An 18,995-nucleotide genomic window follows, 5' to 3' on the forward strand; every position below is an offset into this window, starting at 1 on the left:
TTTTAGAATATTTTTATAATAAAATACTTAGGATATATTGTAAAAAAAACAGAAGCACATTTTTTCACTGTATTATTAAATGTATCCATTCTCTGAATCATTCATTTGGCAGTGGGAACCCATTTTCCTCTTGACAGTATTCCTCGCAGGAGTTTGTGGGCTCATGGAGAAATGTTCTTACACAGACCTGGTATTTGGGACCCCATGTCAATTGAGGGGTTAGGTGTACTGCTTACTAGTTTTCCTGATAAATAAATTAGTTTTCTCTTTCTTGAATTTCTTTTCTTTTTCATTTAGCAGGAGTACATCTTCAAGCAAAAATTTTCAGAAATGCGTTGCTAAAAATGCTTTTATTGTGCTCTCATTTTTGTGGATGGCTTGGCTGAGCATACATCCTGTAATGAAAATAATCCTCTCTTGGAATTTTAACGGTGTTATTCCATGGCCTTGCTTTATAAAATTGCTTAAAAGAAGTCTGCAGGAAGCTTACTTCTAAATCTTTTATGGTATTCTCTCTAGCCATGGGGTTTTGAAATTTCATAGCAGCGTGCTTGGGTGTATGCCCTTTTTCATTCATCTTGCTCACCATTTCCTGGGATAGTCAATTAAAAATCTTATGTCTTTCGCTCTCGGAAATTCTCCTTTCTAGGAGAATTTCTTTGGGGAGAGGGTTGCTGCTGGGTTAATCTTCTGTTTCCTAGCTCCTCTGCTGCTCTTGGCCTTTTTGCTTTATGTTCTTGGTATCTTAGAAGACGAAAGGTCACCTCGGAATACTTAGGTGAATCTTTTGTTCTCTCCTCTCATTTCTCACACCTTTTCCCCTTTACGTGACCCTTTCACCATCATTCCTACCCCTTTCCCTCATCTAACTGTGGAGTTTGTGCTTTGAGAAATAACAGATAACTCATTACGAGTTTACTCAGGCCGTTCACTTATAATTCCACCTCCTGAAAGGATCAAGCTGTCGTGGCCTGTTTGGGATGCTATAATATAGCAAACTACCGTACACCGGGTGGCTTATAAAAAACAGAAATTCATTTCTCACAGCTCTGGGGGCTGTGAATTTTAAGATCAAGGTGCAAGCAGATTTGGTGTGTTGTGACATCCCACTTTCTCAAAGAGGGTGCCTTCTCTTTGTGTTCCCACATGATGGAAAGGATGAGAGAACTCTCTCAGCCTCTTTTATGAGGGAGCTGATCCTACTCAGAAGGGCTGCACCCTCATGTCCTAATCTCCCAAAGGCCTCTCACCTCCTGTTACCATCACACTGGGTGTTAGGATATAAGACAGGAATTTGGGGGTGGCACAAACAATCAGTCTATAGCACAAGCTATCTTAGACCCTATTTTGGAGGAATTTTGAGGCTGAAAATCAGGTGAGCTTCTCTTCTTCTTTCAATGCCCATGCGAAATTAATGGTTCTTTTTATAAGGTCGTGAGAGTAAGGTTCAGAACTCAGCAACCTACATCGCTAGTCAGAGGGGATTTTTAACAAAGTCTGCGTCTTTCAAGGTAACATTAAGTAATAATTGGATGTAATTACTGGCACTGACTTCTCAGTTCACTGGTGGTGGTGGCCTCTATCCTTCACTCTTCAGAGATCTGAGTAGAAATTGAGTCGTTCTCTATCTTAGAAGGAGGTCAAGCTCCTTGCTCCCAACCTGGTCAGTGCTTCTTCCCCTTGGGAAAACATGCATGCCTATTTTAAACCTAACTTGATAAATAGTAAGGACATCTAGTTGCAACTTCTTCTTTCTCATTTTGGGACAGTGAAATAGGTGCTCCCATTCTCGGTCTTTAGGGAAACACTTCCTGTCTGAAGGCCACCTTGTAGAGTGTCTCATTGCAGTCTGGTTGGTCCCTTAGTGATACAGGATGCTGAGGAGTGCCCGGAAAAACGAGAGAAGGTTTGCTCATCTTCAGGAGAGTGCATTTCCATCCAGGGTCAGGAGGTTTGGAGAATGTTAGGAAGACACCTGTTGTAGCCTCCTTTTCCACCTCCATCTCCAAAGCAGCCCTTGGGGTGTGGCTGGAAGGCTCCTCCTTTACTCAGCATTCACGTAACAGCCTGCCTGTGCTCTTTGGCTGGGGTCATTTCCAGTTCCTCCTGTGCACTTTGGGAAGGCGAAGAGTCTATCTAGTCACCAGCTTTCATGACAGCCGGTTTACCATGAAGGCAGAAAGCAGTGGTTGCCAGAGACAGGGCTGGCTGGGAGGGTGAAGGGTGTGTGTGTGTGTGTGGGGGGGGGTTATTGTTCAGTGGGTGTGGAGTTTTGATACCGGATGATAAAAATGCCCTGAAGGTGGATGGCGGGGATGGTTGCACAACAAGGCAAATGACCTTAATGTCCCTGAACTGTACACCTAAAAATGGTTACAGTGGTAAAGTTTGTTACGTAGATTTTTACCCCAATTTTTAAAAAGTGGGAAAAAGCCTACCCTGTTTAGAGAGAAATATCTTAGGGAAAAAAAATCAGTGCCTGCTCATAGTTGTAGCTCTGTCCACTGCCTGTCGTAAAGAATTTCTGTGACTTAAGGAAGGGCAGGCCTGAGAACACTTAGGAAAAATTAGTATTCCTTGTCTCTTCCCGTTAAAGTTGAGCAATGTGTATTAAAATGTAAAGTTTTTTTTTCTTTATAATCAATGTTTTTAGAACAATTGCTGCATTCCTCTGTCACATACTGCCATGGTTAATCATTCTGATGATAAATAAATGTCAGTTTCTATGCATGACTAATGATAAAAATTAAGGAATTAAAAGAAACCATCCTCATTTCAGCAACATTAAATATTTACTGAACAGAAATTGACTTACAAACATGAGTTTGTAGAAAAATTGACAGGTAAATACAAAGATACAGGAAGCCATGCTTTTAATCAGTGCCAATAATCAAAGCCCAATCATCTTAGCACAGAAAGATCCATGACTGTGGGGTATGTTAGGGTTTCGGGTACAGCAGTCCAGGCTAGTAAGAGGTTATGTGTTGGAAGAGAGTCTGTGATATGAGTTATGGACCAAGGTTTGCACCAGACAGAAGAGAAAAAAATATGGAGGGTTTGAGCTTGGAGTCCATTCTCTTCTGACTTTAAACAGCCTTGTGGCTTGGAACTTTCTCCATAGAGGTACTTGTAGGGTTAGTGTTGGCCAACAAACATGACTATGGAGATATCATCTGGCTGTAAGGGTGTCTCCTGAAAACTTAGTTTCCTGGCACCCTCTGAATAGGTCACTCTACCCCCAATTACATTACATCTCCATCAAGGCATCTCAGTTAAGTGTGTTGTGAAGTTAATCCAGTAAATAACGACTGTCTCCAGAGGCCACGCCATCCACTGCATTGCACTGCACTGCCCTGCCTCTGTGGAGTCTTCAGTGTTCAAAGAAGCATGAAATACTGTATCATTTTTTTTTTAAATCAGGTGGAAAAGGTAATCCTAATACTCTCTGTATATACACTTGAAAATACGGCTTCTTTGGCAGTTCCTTTCCCTGAAACACATTTTTTTGAGTGGATATAAAATTAGAAATGATATCTAGCTTAGAATTTTATAATTCTTCAAACAGTAAGTGCCCCTGTGTACCAGACATCATACCGAGTTGTAGAAGATAGTTCAGATATAAAATTTCTCTCAAGAATATGCAATCTGGAAGGGCCCTTTCATTCCCTCCCATTTCATTCTATTAGGAAACTCAGGCCCAGACGTGAGCGTCGGTTCCCTGAGGTTATGCTGGGGACTAGAGGTAGGGCCCAGAATAGAAAACAACTCATTCTACAGCAAATCCACCTGGGTCCCAGTGGAAACAGGCAGCACAGTCAAACTAGGTAATTTGGGGAGTACTTATTACAGGAACTTTTTACAAAGGCATGGTCAGCATTCAGGGAAATCAGCAAAAGACAGCGAATTACTTCAGGCTAGTAACAGTAGGGAGGGAGCCCTTGTCACCCATAGGCCTGAAAGAACCTGGAAAAGGAGCCATGGCTTTCCGTAGAGGGACATATACGACATGGGTGACCTAGCTGCCAGAAAGCTGGAGGAGTAAATACCATAACTCCATTCTTTTCCCACCCTCTAATATCCCACTAAGGCCTCCTATTGGCTGAACTCAACAAGGCAAAGACACGGGAGCCCCTTGATGTAGTCCACATGGGTCTGCCTCCAAGGCCCAAAGCAGAGCGGAGAGGGAAGGAGAGTGGCTCTGTAGGGCTAAGTGGAAAGTGAACACGTCGTTCCCTACTAGGAGACTTAGTGTGCATCGGTGTCCAAATGTTAAGACATAGTTTCAGGGTTGATCAGGTGTTGGAGGGTCTTTGACTCTCTTATAAGTGGCATCACATACCAATGCTGAGTTATTTGAGTATAGGATTTTAAAATTTTCTAATTTGAAAGAGAAAAAAATTATTTTAGAATCATATAATTCTAATAACTGGAATGCCTAGAATCTCAGCATCCATTGGCCCATTTTCCCCAATAGCCCACTGGGATGTATCAGGTCTTTGGGTATTTCTTGCAAGAATTACTGGGAGACTCTAAGGAATGTCTCACATGTGTTTAAAAAACAAGTCTGAACTCAGACTCTGGGTTGTTTCCTCATATATCCTGTCTCTCACCCAATTGCTATGCTATGAAAAAAAAATCTCATCATGTGACTCCCTTCGTGTTAATAGAAGCCTGGGAGTCCTCTGCCCACACCCGTATGGGCGCAGCTAACCGAGTACACCTGCACAGGACTGCTCTCTGCCCAGCCCCGGGTTTAAGGGTCAAGGCCCTGTGTGTAGGGGTCCAGCTGTCCCTGAGAAGGAACCAAGAGAGAAAGTCTGCCCACGTCTAGGGTCCAGCGCAATAACAGACTCCCCAGTACTGCACTATGGCCCATGCAGGTAGCCAGATGTCAGGCAAAATGGAGAGGTAGGGCTACCCTGAGCTTTCTAATCAAGGAACCCACTTACTCTCTGAACAGAGACATGGAGGGGGAGAAAGTGGCCAGACGCATTTGGAGGAAAGTCACTCTTGTGGGAGCCAGGGATGGGGAGAAGCAGCCCTACTCTTACATGACACATTTCTTTGAGATTTTTCTAAATGCTCCTTCACAAAGGTGATTGTCAGCAACCTTTTGATCTTGTTCCACAGGGTAAATGAGAGATTTAAACGCTAGGTGGATCAAAGCAAAGCCAGATCGGCCTAGGAAATGACTCGGACTGACAGAGTTTGGAAAGGAGTCCTGTGGGAGGTATGAGTTATTGGGTCAATGCCACAGCACGCTGGCTTCAAAAGAACTTCCAGCTGCACAGTGAAAGCACCGTGGCAGGCTTTTAGAGGTATGCAAGTGCACCTGATTTTCAAACGAGCCAGGCAAGGCAGAATTTCTCCCCTGAGGCGAGAAATGGCTTGGGAGAGGTGTGGGCTACCCAAAGTCTCATAGGAGGTCATAGAGCTGGACACCAGGTCTCCAGTGGCCAACATCCACTGCCCCCCACCCCCACCCCAGGTCCTGTCTCCTGCACACACACCAAGGAGCATTACTGGCCTTTTTGGCCCGTGTCCAGTCCCTGCGTGTTCCTGAGTTTTGTTTCGTGGTATTCTCTTCTGGCAGAAAGTCCCCATTGTCTGAAAGCCTGCACATCACATTTTCTATTATTTTGCAAGCATCTTGGCACTTCTGAATGTTGCCATCCACTTTGCACAGGCCAGAATCCCACGACGGAGAAAACAGTGTAGATTTTTCAAGCACCCACAGGGAAGCTGCAGTGGGTGGTAAAATATTTTTAAATGGATTTTTCCCAATTAAATAATTTCTGTAGAGAATGAGTACGAAGACAGTGGAAATCCAGTAGCAAACCAGATAATTCCTGAGCCTTTCTCTTATGCAGACAGCAGGAGCTCAGTTGCATGAGGATTGGGGAGTCAGGGATTATAGACACAAAAGCTAAAGCCCAGGTTTTAATGTTTTTAGCTGCAGCCACTGCGTAGCCTCTGCAGACCCTGCTGCCTCTGGTCACGGCAGAGAGGGTGATGCCACTGGGAGGAGGTGCTGGTCACACTGATGAGGCTGTGCTTCACAAATAGAAGGTGCAACAGAAAGTGTTCTCTCTTCACTAATTTTAGATGAGTTGCTCAGTTCATGCAGGTAGATCACCTTGGCAGCCTTCTGAGGAAAGGCTCTGAGAGCTGGAGACACAGTCCTATTAGAGATGCTCCTCCCTGTCTGTCAGTCACGGCGAAATATAGCTGATGCCATTTGCCAATTTCTGTGTTCTGATTCTGTGTTCTGTACCAGTCCAGGGGCTTCTTAGAGTTAAGGCAGTACAGTGCTCTGTTTACCTGGCTCAATGCCTTAATAATGGTGTGGCCCCTGCAGGCCCAAGTTAATACTTTCTTAATCCTTATAATTTGTACCATGAGCCAGTGCTAAGAGAGCCTCCTGTGCGCTACAATTATAAAAAGAAAAAGTGGTCCTAAAACATAGTGTCCAGTTGGATAGTGCCCATTGCCTTGGAGTCATTAATAGGAATTATTATAATGGCTTTAGCCTTAGATATAGGCATTGCTGTGAACACAAGGTCATTTGGCAGTTTCCTAAGAACCACAGAATGTGAGAGCTGTGTCCCAGCCCAAATGATGCAGGAGGAAGACCTTAGAGGGATAATGACTTACTCAAGGTCACAAAATATAAATGGTGGCAAAGCTGGTCTTTAAGCCCTTAGTACATGTCAGTTCTTCCATGGGGTTTATAAATATAGTTGAGCAAGTTGTGTCTTATGCAGCATGGCTGAGCACACACAGAAGCCTTAGCCTTCCTCTTTTCCTGATATAGTCTATTGACCACACAGCCAAATGACCTGAGTTTGGTCCTGGTGTAAGAGAAATGGTTATAAGTAGGACTTGGCTCACCCCTCTTTTATGGGAAGCCTTCTCTGAACCCACTTCGGGGTTCCTGTAGTACTCCATGCATTGCGAATAGGCTTACTGGGCTGTTTTGGAGGGCAAAGTTGAGTTCTATTTGCTTCGTACCTCTGGTTGAGCCCTTAGCAAATATCAGGTGCTCAGTAGGGGTCCTTCTGCTGTCCTCAGTAATTCAGCTCAGTAAACACCTACATGGCACCTGACATGCATTCACTCATTGCCAGCTCACTTCATAAAGCTTCAGCAGGACTCACTATTTATTCACCAAGGTGACTGCTTTTAGCAGGAAGAACAAGACTGGATATGGAGTGGCTGAATACCGAGCCACCTCATGAAAAAACAAAACACGAACACTTGCGTTTATTGAACTCCAATACCCTTCTAAGCACCCTCTACAACCCCAAGAAGTGAATGCTATTTTTATCCCAATGTTCGTATGAGAAAACAAAATATGGAGATCTTAGGCTGCTCAGCAGATGTTGGCTGCCGACCTTGATTGTGTGATTCTAGAACTTACATTCCCAACTGTTGGGCTATAGTCTACAGCATAATTAAAGAGAAGGTCTCTGCAAGATTTTATTTCTCAGGCAATTTAAGTTCAATCTTAAACACCTAAGCATCTAATTTTAGCCCAAAATCTATTACATGCTCCTTATCCAAGATACCTCAGGGTCACCATTCAAAAGATGTCCTTTGCTGTCTATGGGCCTAAGTTCTCCTTCACTGGCTAACTCCAGGATGCTGTGATTTTTTAAAAATGCAACAATTATATTATTATTATGTTTATTTTGCTTGGAAAGTAAGACATATTCATTGTATTAAGTTTAAACAATATAGAAAGTAAAGTATTCACATGGAGATTGTTGATGAGGGAATCAGCCCCCTGAGGTTTCTCCCCGTGCATTTTCACATGGGTTCAATTCCCAGAATTGCCTAGTGTCTCATCATCAGAGCTGTCTGATCTGATCCTGCCTGATTCCTCTATCTAATCGCATCACCACCTTCCCTGCAAGGCACCAGGTGATGTCCTCAGGTTCCCCATGGCCTGATGGTCTTAACTAAATTTCCCAGGATTATCTTTATTAGGCCCCCAAGACATAGTGTTTTAGGGTTAGGAAAGTGTCTTCATTGTGAACCACAGCATAAGTATATTTCCTTGGTCAGGTTTACACAGTGTTATTTATTTATAGGCCATCTGCATTAGATTAATCTGAGGTGCTTGTTAAAAATGGGGGTTCAGAGTCCTCACCCAAGACCTATTAATAAATAAACCTGTCTCAGATTGAAGTCAGGGACCAGCATTTTAGGAAGTTGTCAAACAGAGAAAAGTAGAGAAAATAATGTAATAAGCTCTACATACTCATTACTCAGTTTCAAAAATAATTAACCCGTGGTCAACCTTGTTTCATCTGTAATTTGAAGCAGAGACTAGACATCATATCATTTGACTGTTTCCAAATGTATCTACTCAACATAACCACAATACAATTATCATTATCTAAAAGCAATTAATAATTTTTAATATCATTACATGTCTAGTTCAGATGTTCTTGTCTCATAAATGTTTATTGATTGTGTTTTGTTTTAGAAATGTTTTGTGTTTGTTGATTGTGTTTTGTTTAGAAACCATGTAATTGGCCATGTCTCTGTCTTTTGTGTGAGAAGCGGGATGCTGGGAGCCCATTCGTCACCGCCTCTGGTGACTTCTCCAAACCTCAAGCATGCCCTTTGGCTGTTCACCTACCCCTGACTTCATCTTCCTTTTAGTTTTATTTTTCTTTGGCCCTGATGGCCTCGCAAAGTTTATTTCACCCCACTGTGCTATATTCATTGTTAAAGCTGCCTCGGATCCTTTTGCAAAATAGTAAGTCATATGTGAACGAGCATCAGTGGTCTCGAGCCAAGTACTTGACTCACTTCATTTTGCTCCAGATCTTTAAACCAATTCCTACCATCACAGCTTCTGACCGTGACGTGTCCGCTTTGTGTTTGTGCCCCACCCCACCTCAGTCTCAGTGCTCAGCACCCCTTTTCCAGGTCTGATTGCTTTTCACTTCCTTCCTCAATTGTGATTCCAAGGTTCCTTTGTCTGCCCTGCCCTGGAAACACCGCACTTCATTCATCCCCAGCGTTTCCACGGTCAAAACACAGATACAAAATCTGTAGGTTCCAACATAATCCCTTTGAAAATTCTAGTTCTCTGGGAGGACGAGAGGTGGGGAGGGCAGTCGAAGGAGGAGGGCTCAGGATAGGAAGGCTGGGGTGGGTATCAAATGTCCTCTATTTCCCAGTTTTGCTCTGAGCTGTGTTTGTTGCTGTAGGAAGTAGAGATGGGGCAGAACTGACTTGCAAGGGACTAGGACAGTGACTCCCAGTCTCTGGCACCTTGTACATTCATTGCAAGGTTCCTGCAAGTCTGAAGCAAACTGACAGGGGGCTTTAGGCATAAAGCTCAATGTAGTATTTTAAAGGAATGATATTTGTTTTGTGGCATCAAAATATTTTTCCTTGTACGAAATGAATGTGAAAGTAAATCAGTTGTATATTTTACTATCGGTATTTACAAAGTAAAAAATTATAGCCTGTGTCAGTCTCCCAATAGTTTGATCATGAATCCAAAAGTCAAACAAAGATAAATAGACAAGGTTGGAGATCTTTTAGAGGTTTGCCTTGGAAGGAAAACTGTACTGGGAGACAAAGGTTATTGTCATGGTGATTATCATTTGTTTGTTCCTTATAAACCAAGGAGTAGGATTAAATAAGGACTGTTTCCAGAAATGTTTTGGGAATACAGACTCAAGTTTACCACAGTGTACTAAATAAAGCACATGTACTTCACATACTACAGTAGTTTTTAAAATGTTTCATTTTTTCTCAACAAAAAAATGGTTTACTATAGCACTATGTGGTTTTGAATGTAAAAATAAATACTTTAAGCCTGAAAACATCAAGATATACATAGTGTTGTCTGTCAGTGATAGATGTTATCTCTTGTTCCCTCAATTCGGTAGTCAACCTGTAGCCTTTCCTTCAGCTTCTATATTTCTTCTTTTTTACCTCTTAATTTCTGACATCCTTTGTATTAACTGAAATTGTCAAAGTGGAAGACATTTATATTCTGTTCTATGACCATACTTAATTCTTCCATTCTTTGTCTATGTCTTGATTCTAAAAGTTGAGAATTAATAAATGGTATGTATATGATAATGGATTTAAAATTTGTCAAAAACATTTTCCTCCTAAAATTCCTCATTTCTCTTTCTCCTTCTTTCTTTTAAATGCTATTAGAAGACAGTTAAGCCCTGGCTGTGGATTGAGCATGGGCCTGTGAACCACATGATCGAGGTTCGATTCCCAGTCAGGACACATGCCTGGGTTGCAGGCCAGTTCCCAGCAGGGGACACACCAAAGGCAACCATACACTGATATTTCTCTCCCTCTCTCCTTCCCTTCCCCTCTAAAAGATAAATAAATAAAATCTTAAAAAAAAGAGAAGAAGACAGTTAAAACTGTCATTAACAAGTAAACTGTCCGTCTTCCGCCAAGATGGAGGCATAGGTGGAAACACTGTGCCTTCTCCCACAACCAAGTTTGGATACCACAAAAGTTTTGGAGAACTAAGACACACCCAGAGACCAGAAAACCGAATTATACGGAAGTCCGACAGCTACGAACCATTCAATGGGGACGGTAAGAGAGGCAGAGCCAGCAGCGGAGCAGGGTCGGGAAGGACAGACCTAGGAGCAAAGGCAGCCCTGACCTAGTTGGGGTGCGGGGCAGACTGACCAAGGTCGCACATTCACGCGCAGTGAGACGGACCACGCAGGCCCCAGGGGGCGAACCCAGTGGTGGAGGGCTGACAGTGGTGGCACACTTGCGTGCAGTGGAGCGGGGCACGTGGCCCTGGTAACGGTGGTGGCTGCGGTGCTGGTGGGGGTCTCGGCGGCGGGCGCTGGAGGGAAGCCATTGTCCCTCTTTGACCCCGCCCCCACATACAACGTCACAACCCAGCGACTGAGTTGCCCTGCTCTGGTGAAAACCTAGGGTTCCGTTCCTGCTACTTAACAGGCACAAACAGCCCAAAAGATGGAGCAAGAACTCAAAGTCCCAGAGCCAATAACTCTAAGCAACCGAGAAATTGCCAGCCTCTCAGAAGCCCAATTTAAAACACTATTTATCAGGATGCTCACAGAATTGGTAGAGTACAGTCACAAATTAGAGGAACATATGAAGGCTAAACTAATTGAAATGAAGGGAGATGCACAGGAAACCAATAGCGATGGAAAGGAAAATGGGACTCAAATCAATGGAATGGACCAGAAGGAAGAACGAAACATCCCACCAGAAAGGANGGATTTCTCAAAAGGGACCTTCCAGGCAAGAAGGGGCTGGAAAGAAGTATTCCAAGTCATGAAATCCAAAGACCTACAGCCAAGATTGCTTTATCCAGCAAAACTTTCATTTAGAATGGAAGGACAGATAAAGTCCTTCTCAGACAAGGTCAAGTTCAAGGAGTTCATCATCAACAAGCCCTTATTATATGAAATGCTAAAGGGACTTATATAAGAAAGAGATGATGAAAAATATCAACAGTGAAAGGACAGCAAACACACAGTTATTAACAACCACACCTAAAACAAAAGCAAACCAAGAGGACAGCTAGATCAGGAGTGGAACCATAGAAATGAAGAACACATGGAGGGTTAGCAACAGGGGGGTGGGAGGAGGAGAAGGGGGGAGAAGGCACAGAAAATAGCATAGATGGTAGGTAGAAAATAGATAGGGGGGAGGGCGAGAATAGTGGGGGAAATATAGAATCCAAAGAACTTGAGACACGTGGTTATAAACTAAGGGGGGAGAATGGTGGGGGAGGGAGTGTGCGGGTGGAGGAGAATGAAGGGGGGAATAGAACAACTGTAATGGTATAATCAATAAACTATATTTAAAAAAAACCAAAAAAACAAGTAAACTGTCCATCATGTCCTTTGTTTCTTTTCAAATCTTTTGTCTGAGGAGAGTGCCTCCTGGAGCCCAGCCTTCCAGCTCCGGGCTGGGCCCTCAGCTTTCTCACCCGCGCTTCCCTGGCTTTCTGCGTGGAATGCAGTTTTTCAGGGGGGTTCGGGTTGTGTGTCTGTGCAAGCACTCTGTTTTCTTCTGTTTCATTTTAATCTCATACATTTACTCTCAAGTAGTAGCTTCTTGTGACAGGTGGATGGAAAGTAATCTTTCTGACTTCCTGTAGGTCTGAAAATGGCTCTTTCAGCCCTCACACTTCGTTGACAGTGTGTTTGGATATCAACTTCTAAGGTGAACCTCATTTTCCCCAAGGAGTTTGCAGGCAGTATTCCATTATCTAGTGTTTGGGTTTTTTTTTTTAAATGAAAAGTCCAATGCCTACGTGATCCTAATTTCTTTGTATTCATATTATTTTTGTCTCTTGAGCTTTTGCAATTTCCTCTAATTTTTAATGCTTCGAAATTTCACAATAATGTAGGGTTCTTTTATTATTATAAGTGGTCCATGGAACCCTATCAATTTGTCCTTCCATTCATGGGTATTAGATTTTTTTTTCCTTTGATAACTTTTACCTTCATCTTCTCTATTCTAAACTTCTGGAGAACTTAGACCTCCTGGATGCACACTGTATATTTTATATCTTTTCCTTAAATTTCCTGAATCTTTGGTCCACATTCAGGTAAATGTTTCTTGTCTCTACCATCTGTTGACATTTTTGTTTTAGCAGCCATGCTATTTTACTTCTAAGAACATTGTCTTATTCTCCATTCCATTTAGTAGTAGTTTACTCTTGTTTTATAGATGGGATACGTTCTGGAATCTTCCTGTGAATGAAATGTTTGTTAAGTTTTGTTTACTCTCTGATTTATCCTGTTTTCTCTGGGAACATCTTCTTTTTGCTTCTGTGCATTGGTCTTGGTTGCTGTAAGATTTTTTACATGACTGGTGATTCTTTCCAGCTCAGCCGTATCTAATAGTGAAGCAATGGAAAAGCTGACTATGAGGCTGTGTATCTGAGATTTTAACACACACAATTCACTTTGAGGGGATTTAAAAGGTTCCACTTTTTTTTGCAAGAATATAGAGAATTCTGCTCTTGGGCACTAATTCTCACACCAGTTGCTTTGGTTTCTCCTGAGAGAGATCGGACCACGTTTTGGTGGAGATTTTTCAGTCCATGCCTGTGTTTCCAGCCTGACATGTCAGTCGTAGCCACCACCAGGAGGGAAATGATTGCCTGAGTCTGTCAGAATTCAGTAGGTCGGGTTGCCTGCCCCTCAGGGATCCCCCTCTGCGTTTTCTTTCTGTGGGGTGGGGAGCATGGCATCCTCTACTATGCATCTTCCATCCAGATACTGTCTTCCAGAAAAGAAATTAAAATCCCATTTGCTGATGGACCCATGCTGTTTTCTTTGTGATTGTGGGTTTATACTTTGTATTTGTTTTGAATCACTTAATGGAGGGGGGGCGGGTCTCAGGAAGGAGATATATAAATATATATATGCAGAGGTACCATGATGAATCACCATTCCCCTTAAATATTTGCTATACATATGTGCACCTATATTTACTGACGAGCATTGAGTAGAAGTGTCTGTCATCTTCTCTCGCTGACAATATAGGGCATTTCATTTGTTTTTCCTTCCTTCCTCCTTCTGCTTCCTATGTGTTGTTGAAATTGTTGGACTATAAGTGTTTGTATGGTTATTTTTCCTTTGCCCTTTTAAGCAATTTTCCCTTAACAGTTACATTGAACTTCATAATCTCACAACTAGCAATTATTTAGACTTAATATACTTCTCACTGTTTTCTTTGCCTAATTCTTGTGATACACAGTGTATAAGTATATATCTCATGTAGTATTCTCTTTCCTTTTTGGGCTCTCTCTTCTGGCATAGATTTCTGTTTGTTGGGGGGGGTTGGTTTTATGCAGGAGAGAGTACATGAAGAGTGTATTTCATGAGTCATCGACTGCTGAAAATGCCTTTCCTTTCCTCTTGTGGAAAAGTGGCTGGCTGTGCGATTCTAGGGCTGCACCCTCCTTTCCTCGGCTCGGGTGGGGTCTCACGGGCATCTGCTTGTGGTCACTGCCGCCGCTGTACTTCTCACTCGTACCCATTGTTTTAAACATTTCACTGAGCATGTAGATCAATTTGTTTCTTGCATTGATTTGTTTTATGTCAAGAGGCATTTATTCTGATGGCTCAGTTTGGTAGGTCTCTTGTAGTTGCTGATTTGTACCATTTGTCTCCAGACATTTCTTTGGTTGTCCATTTGTGTGTTCTCTCTGGCCCTTCACAGTGTAGCAGGGCGCCTTCTGTTCCCTTGTCCATGTGCAGTGCCCGAGCTCCTCACTCGCTGGACAGTAACATTTGCCATCCCAGAGTCAGTCTGTAGGCTTGCAGGGATCCCATACAAGTGTATATACCCAGCTGGGGTGTCTGCTGGGTTGGAAATGTCGCTCTGTGTTGTATCTGCTGTCCAGGGGTGTTACCACAATATGTCACATCCTATGGCCAGGACTAATAGTGCATGGAAGGGGTCGTGATGCTCAGGCTGATGCAGGGTGCCCCATGCCACCCCTTCCCTGGGAGAATGCTCTTCATTGGCGTTTCTGCGTGGTTTCTTGCACAGTCACCCCCTTCTCCCTGATCTGATTGCAACTTGGTTACCATTTAGTTCGTTTTAGCCAGGAATCTCCATCTGGTTATTCTCTTGAGCCCTGGACAAAAACCAATTAGAAAAATTATCTTTCGAATAATAATTTTAATATCACTATCTTTCACAATTTTCATTATGAAATTTACCATGATGGTCAAGGAGTATGCATAGTGAATATATGCAGTTTGAAGATCAATAATAAAACAAATAGTAATATACCTACCACCTAACTGAAGAAACTACTCATTTTCTTCTAAATAAAGCTATTTTGTGATTCTAAACAGGTTCTCCTTCTCCCTTTCCTGAGGTTATGGGGTATGAGGTCGGTAATATGTATGGCCTTAGTGACTCCATAGCAGTTTTCTTAGCACTTCTTTCTGAAAAAAAGAGAGAACATACAAGCATACTGTGTAGAGAGCGTCCTGAGCTGTTTGCAGGCAGAATCTAGATGTTCCGCTTAGTGGTGGGTATGGCCGTGTAGGGCGCCATGGTTTCTCTGGGCGGTGTTCCCTGCCCACCGCTGACCTACATGGTCCTTTCTGTGAATAAGAAAAAAACACTCTGGCCACTTGCCAGAAATTTTTTGTAATAACTCTATGCACAAAGACCTATAATAACGATGAATGTGACTATCACCTCCAGGAGTTTACAAGCCACACTACAATTCATGGAAAATCCAGGAGGTGGCTACTGGGTTCCTCAGGTGGGCCTCAGCAAATACTTACTGAATGCCTACTAGGTACCAGGCACTCTTTTAGGTGCTTGGGATCCTATGCTGAGATAGACGGAAAGGTGCTCTATTCTCATGGATCCTATCCCCACGCCTCATGACTGAACTTGTGAGCAAGCTGGTTTTTTGGGGGAGAGGGTGGTGCAAGAGCTGGAAGTCAACCAAAAAGCTGAAGTTGCTTTTGAACCGAGTCAGAGCCCCATGATTTCTAGCATGAGTGAGCTCAGGCTTTTAATTTTATTTGGCATGTTTTCTCTGCCAAGTAAACCATGGGGAGCCATGCTGTACCACGTTGGTAGGTTCAGAATTCTGGTGGGATTCTTAAATCCAGGGTGACCATGTGGCCTGGTTTACCCAGGACAGTTCTGGATGAAGTCTCTTGTCCTGTGTGATTATTTGTGGGGGGCTCTGCCCCCACAAAGTCACATGGTCAGGGCCCCCCAATCTGCCACAGATAAGAATAAGTCTACCAAGACATGATCTGCCTGGGGAGGAAAGGTGGCTGATCTCTCAGAGGAGAATGGCCAAGAGCCTTTTCCTCAATGGGCTTTTATTGGGTTCACTTTGCACAGGAATACAGGTAAAGCTCATTAATCATTGTCCGGCAGTAAGGATCAAACAATAGATAGCATTCAAAGAACTATGAGGGCTTATTCTGAGTCAGGGTCTGTTAGCTAAAGGGCTACAAAACTTTGGGAAACAAACTCATATTCTACTCGGACCCTTATCAGAGAATTGAGAGCATTCTTAGCAAAGCAGGTTTCATACGATTTTATGTATTCTTTCTTAGGCCTGATCCCGTGGGGAACCTGCCCTTTCCAGCACAGGCCTGCACTGCCCTCTGTCATTGTTTCAGGCTTACATCAGGCAGGGGGGAAGTAAGGCAGCCAAGAGATTAGGAGACTTCTCGAAGACAGATTGGGGACTCAGGCTATGTCAAAGCCAAGGGGCTAGGGTCCATCACTCCCTTTTGCTGTAGCCCCCCCAAGTCCTTCCCTGGGGCCTCCACGTGATCATGCCTGTCTTAGGTCATCCCTCCCTTGAGGAATCTTACCCGTCATTGGCTAACCAATCATGCACTAGGGGCCAGCCAGGGTGAAGTAAAAGGGGCAGAGGCTCTGCCCATACCAGGGAGATAGGCTTTGTCTCCTTAGTGGCTTATGGTCCCAAGGTTGCTCACTCAGCTTTAGTTCTAGGGGGTTACAGCTTCTGAAAACAGGCATGGTGGTTCCCAACAATTATTTATGTCACCTCTTTTCCTTCTTAAAAGTGTCCCAACCATGGATAATAACTTATATGGTCATTTATATGAGTGAGCTTTTTGCCATGGTAACAAATACCTTCAAAATCTTAGTGATTTCAACCATCAGCTACTTAGGTTTTGCCCATGAATCTTGGATCAGCTGCAGCCTCTGCTCCGTCTGTGGGTCCCATTTGAGTTTGCTCCTCATTCTGGATTTTGTGCCTATGCCACAGCCTTCCTGTGATGGCACCCAGGCTACAAGATCAGCCCTCACATGAAACCTGTCTTCTCTCAGCACAAGGTGGGGAGCCCAAGAGTTCTGACATCTGCGGTGGCGTGGGCCATATCTACTCATATTTCATGGACTTTGCTACCAGATTTCATGAGAGCAAGTCACATGGCCAAGGCCAACATCAGGGCGTAGCGGGTTATGGTCCTCCCTCAGAGGGGGTGCTGTGGTGGTGAAGAGTGAATACTGAATAAATAAGAATACAAGTAACTCTACTTACTGGCTTTCCAAGTATCCCTCCTCTAGCTGTGGCTGGTGGTCTGCTTGTGGTGTCTGTGTCAGGACAGTGCTGGACTTATTAACAGGAGATGGGAAAGGAGTTTGTCCCCATTTGGATGACAGAATGTATTGAGGGCTTTCACTGTGGTGTGAAACCTGTTTTTAGATTCACTGGAGGGAGTGAAGGTTGATGTGGCTGTGACAGCCCGATTGACTGGGAGGGTTCTCCTTCCCTAGGCCCCCAGCACTACCACCTACTGTGGAAGTTGCACCAGCAAAGTGTTCGCTCTGCTGTGGGAGCTGGACCTGCAGCCAACCCGTGCTCCCCCTGCCCGTGTCGGGGCTCTGTGAGGGTGGTCTCAGGCGCTGTTTGCTTTGCCCCACTGACTACTCCCTCGTCCTCATCCCTGCCCTTGTTGCTCTGCATCCAGAGTAGGGGGTTATTTTTCTTTTTCCCTCAGTGCCCTGTGTTTTTATTGGCCTGTGTTCAGTGTCCAGCACTGATAAGCTTTTCCTTTAAAACAATTCCAGAAAGTCCTCACTGTTGCTGGTTCACTGATGGATCGGCAGTCCCCATCCTTGTTTCCCATTGTTACGTAGTCTGCTTGTCCCATTCCAGTGGCACTTGAACAGAATAACTGGCCAAGATTCGAGCTCAGTTACCCATTCAGAAACTGGAACCCAGTGTTTTCAGACAGAGATGTCATATTGTTTCGCCACCAAGCACAAAGATTGATTGGGAGTCACAGAGGAGATACACTAGATCCATCACCAGCCCCGGCAGCTGGCTTTCTGTCAAGAGCAATTTTTCATGAAGAAACTCTTATCATTCCCTGAGAATGATCAGGTACTTTCTGAGTCATGTTGAAAAGCACATGGATGCTAGGAGGTCAGCGTGACTCCATAGGTAAGAGGTTTGCAGGAAGGGTTCATGTGCACGCCTAAGCAGAAATACAGGTCGTCATGGATCAGGGATCGTTGGCATGCTGTGGATAGTGAAATTTGTGAGTATTAAATAATGCATTCCTAACTTTCTTCTTTATCATTGTATCTCCAAAGCTTAGCACAGTGCCTGGCATGTATGGATATTCAGAAAACTTTGGCTAAAGCAGTGAATGTTAATGAAAGGGAGAGTCCCTGTAGCACAGTAAAGGCAGTAGGGGTGTCCTTTAAAGTGAGAGTTTACGGCCACCCCTGTGCTAGGAATGAGCTCAGGCTGATGCCTCAGCCTCCTTTGCTCTGATAGATGGTGGGGTAGGAGCATGGAGGGGTTTGGGCTTTGTTCTGAGAGTCAGAAGCAGCCACTGGACAGTGCACTGCCACGGACCCTGCCTATGGCCATGGGACCACAGTCCCCATAGCAGAGGCTGTTGTGGCCCTGCCACATCCCCTCTCCCTTACGCCTGAGCACATGTCTCCTGACCTCCAAAGGCCAGCCTGTGTGTTTATCTGAATGTGGGATTTTTCTGGCCACTGCAGCTTACTTTACTGCCCATGCTGCAGCTTGGAAACACCCCTCGAGAGCTTCCTTCAAATCAGTGACTGAAGGGAGTTGATGTTATCAATACCCCATGTCCCCAGCCCCAGGTCGGTGGGGGGGACTCCAGGTATATGGAGCCTCCCCAGCAAGCTTACCCTGCAGTCCCCCACTGTGGTGCCGGCTTGACAAAGCCCTCGGTACTGGCTTCCTTCCCTAGATCACTTCCCTGTTCCTCCACCTGTATTATCTTCACCTCAGTAATTATTTTCATCTCAGTAATTCACTTGCCCTTGAACCTTGTCTCAGGTCTGCTACATGCAAACTAGAGCCACTGTCCCTGGGTCCTGGGCACCCTGACCACCGGGATGTGGGTGTTCTTGAGGCTTTAGAGGACTTGAGCTTCATTTTGCTATGACCCTTAGAAATTAATATCAAAAATAGAAAAAATGTAATT

At 44.0% G+C, this 18,995-nt stretch overlaps 1 protein-coding gene across 3 annotated transcripts in view; it reads left to right on the plus strand.

Moving 5' to 3' along the window:
- The window catches only part of SYT9 (synaptotagmin 9), a 191,682-nt gene that overhangs the window by 39,783 nt on the left and 132,904 nt on the right, over window positions 1–18,995 (plus strand). The window lies entirely within an intron of this gene.

This window comes from Sturnira hondurensis, unplaced genomic scaffold (assembly GCF_014824575.4).
Source record: "Sturnira hondurensis isolate 20B ecotype Veracruz unplaced genomic scaffold, ASM1482457v3 Scaffold0016915, whole genome shotgun sequence".
Taxonomy (NCBI): Eukaryota; Metazoa; Chordata; class Mammalia; order Chiroptera; family Phyllostomidae; genus Sturnira; species Sturnira hondurensis.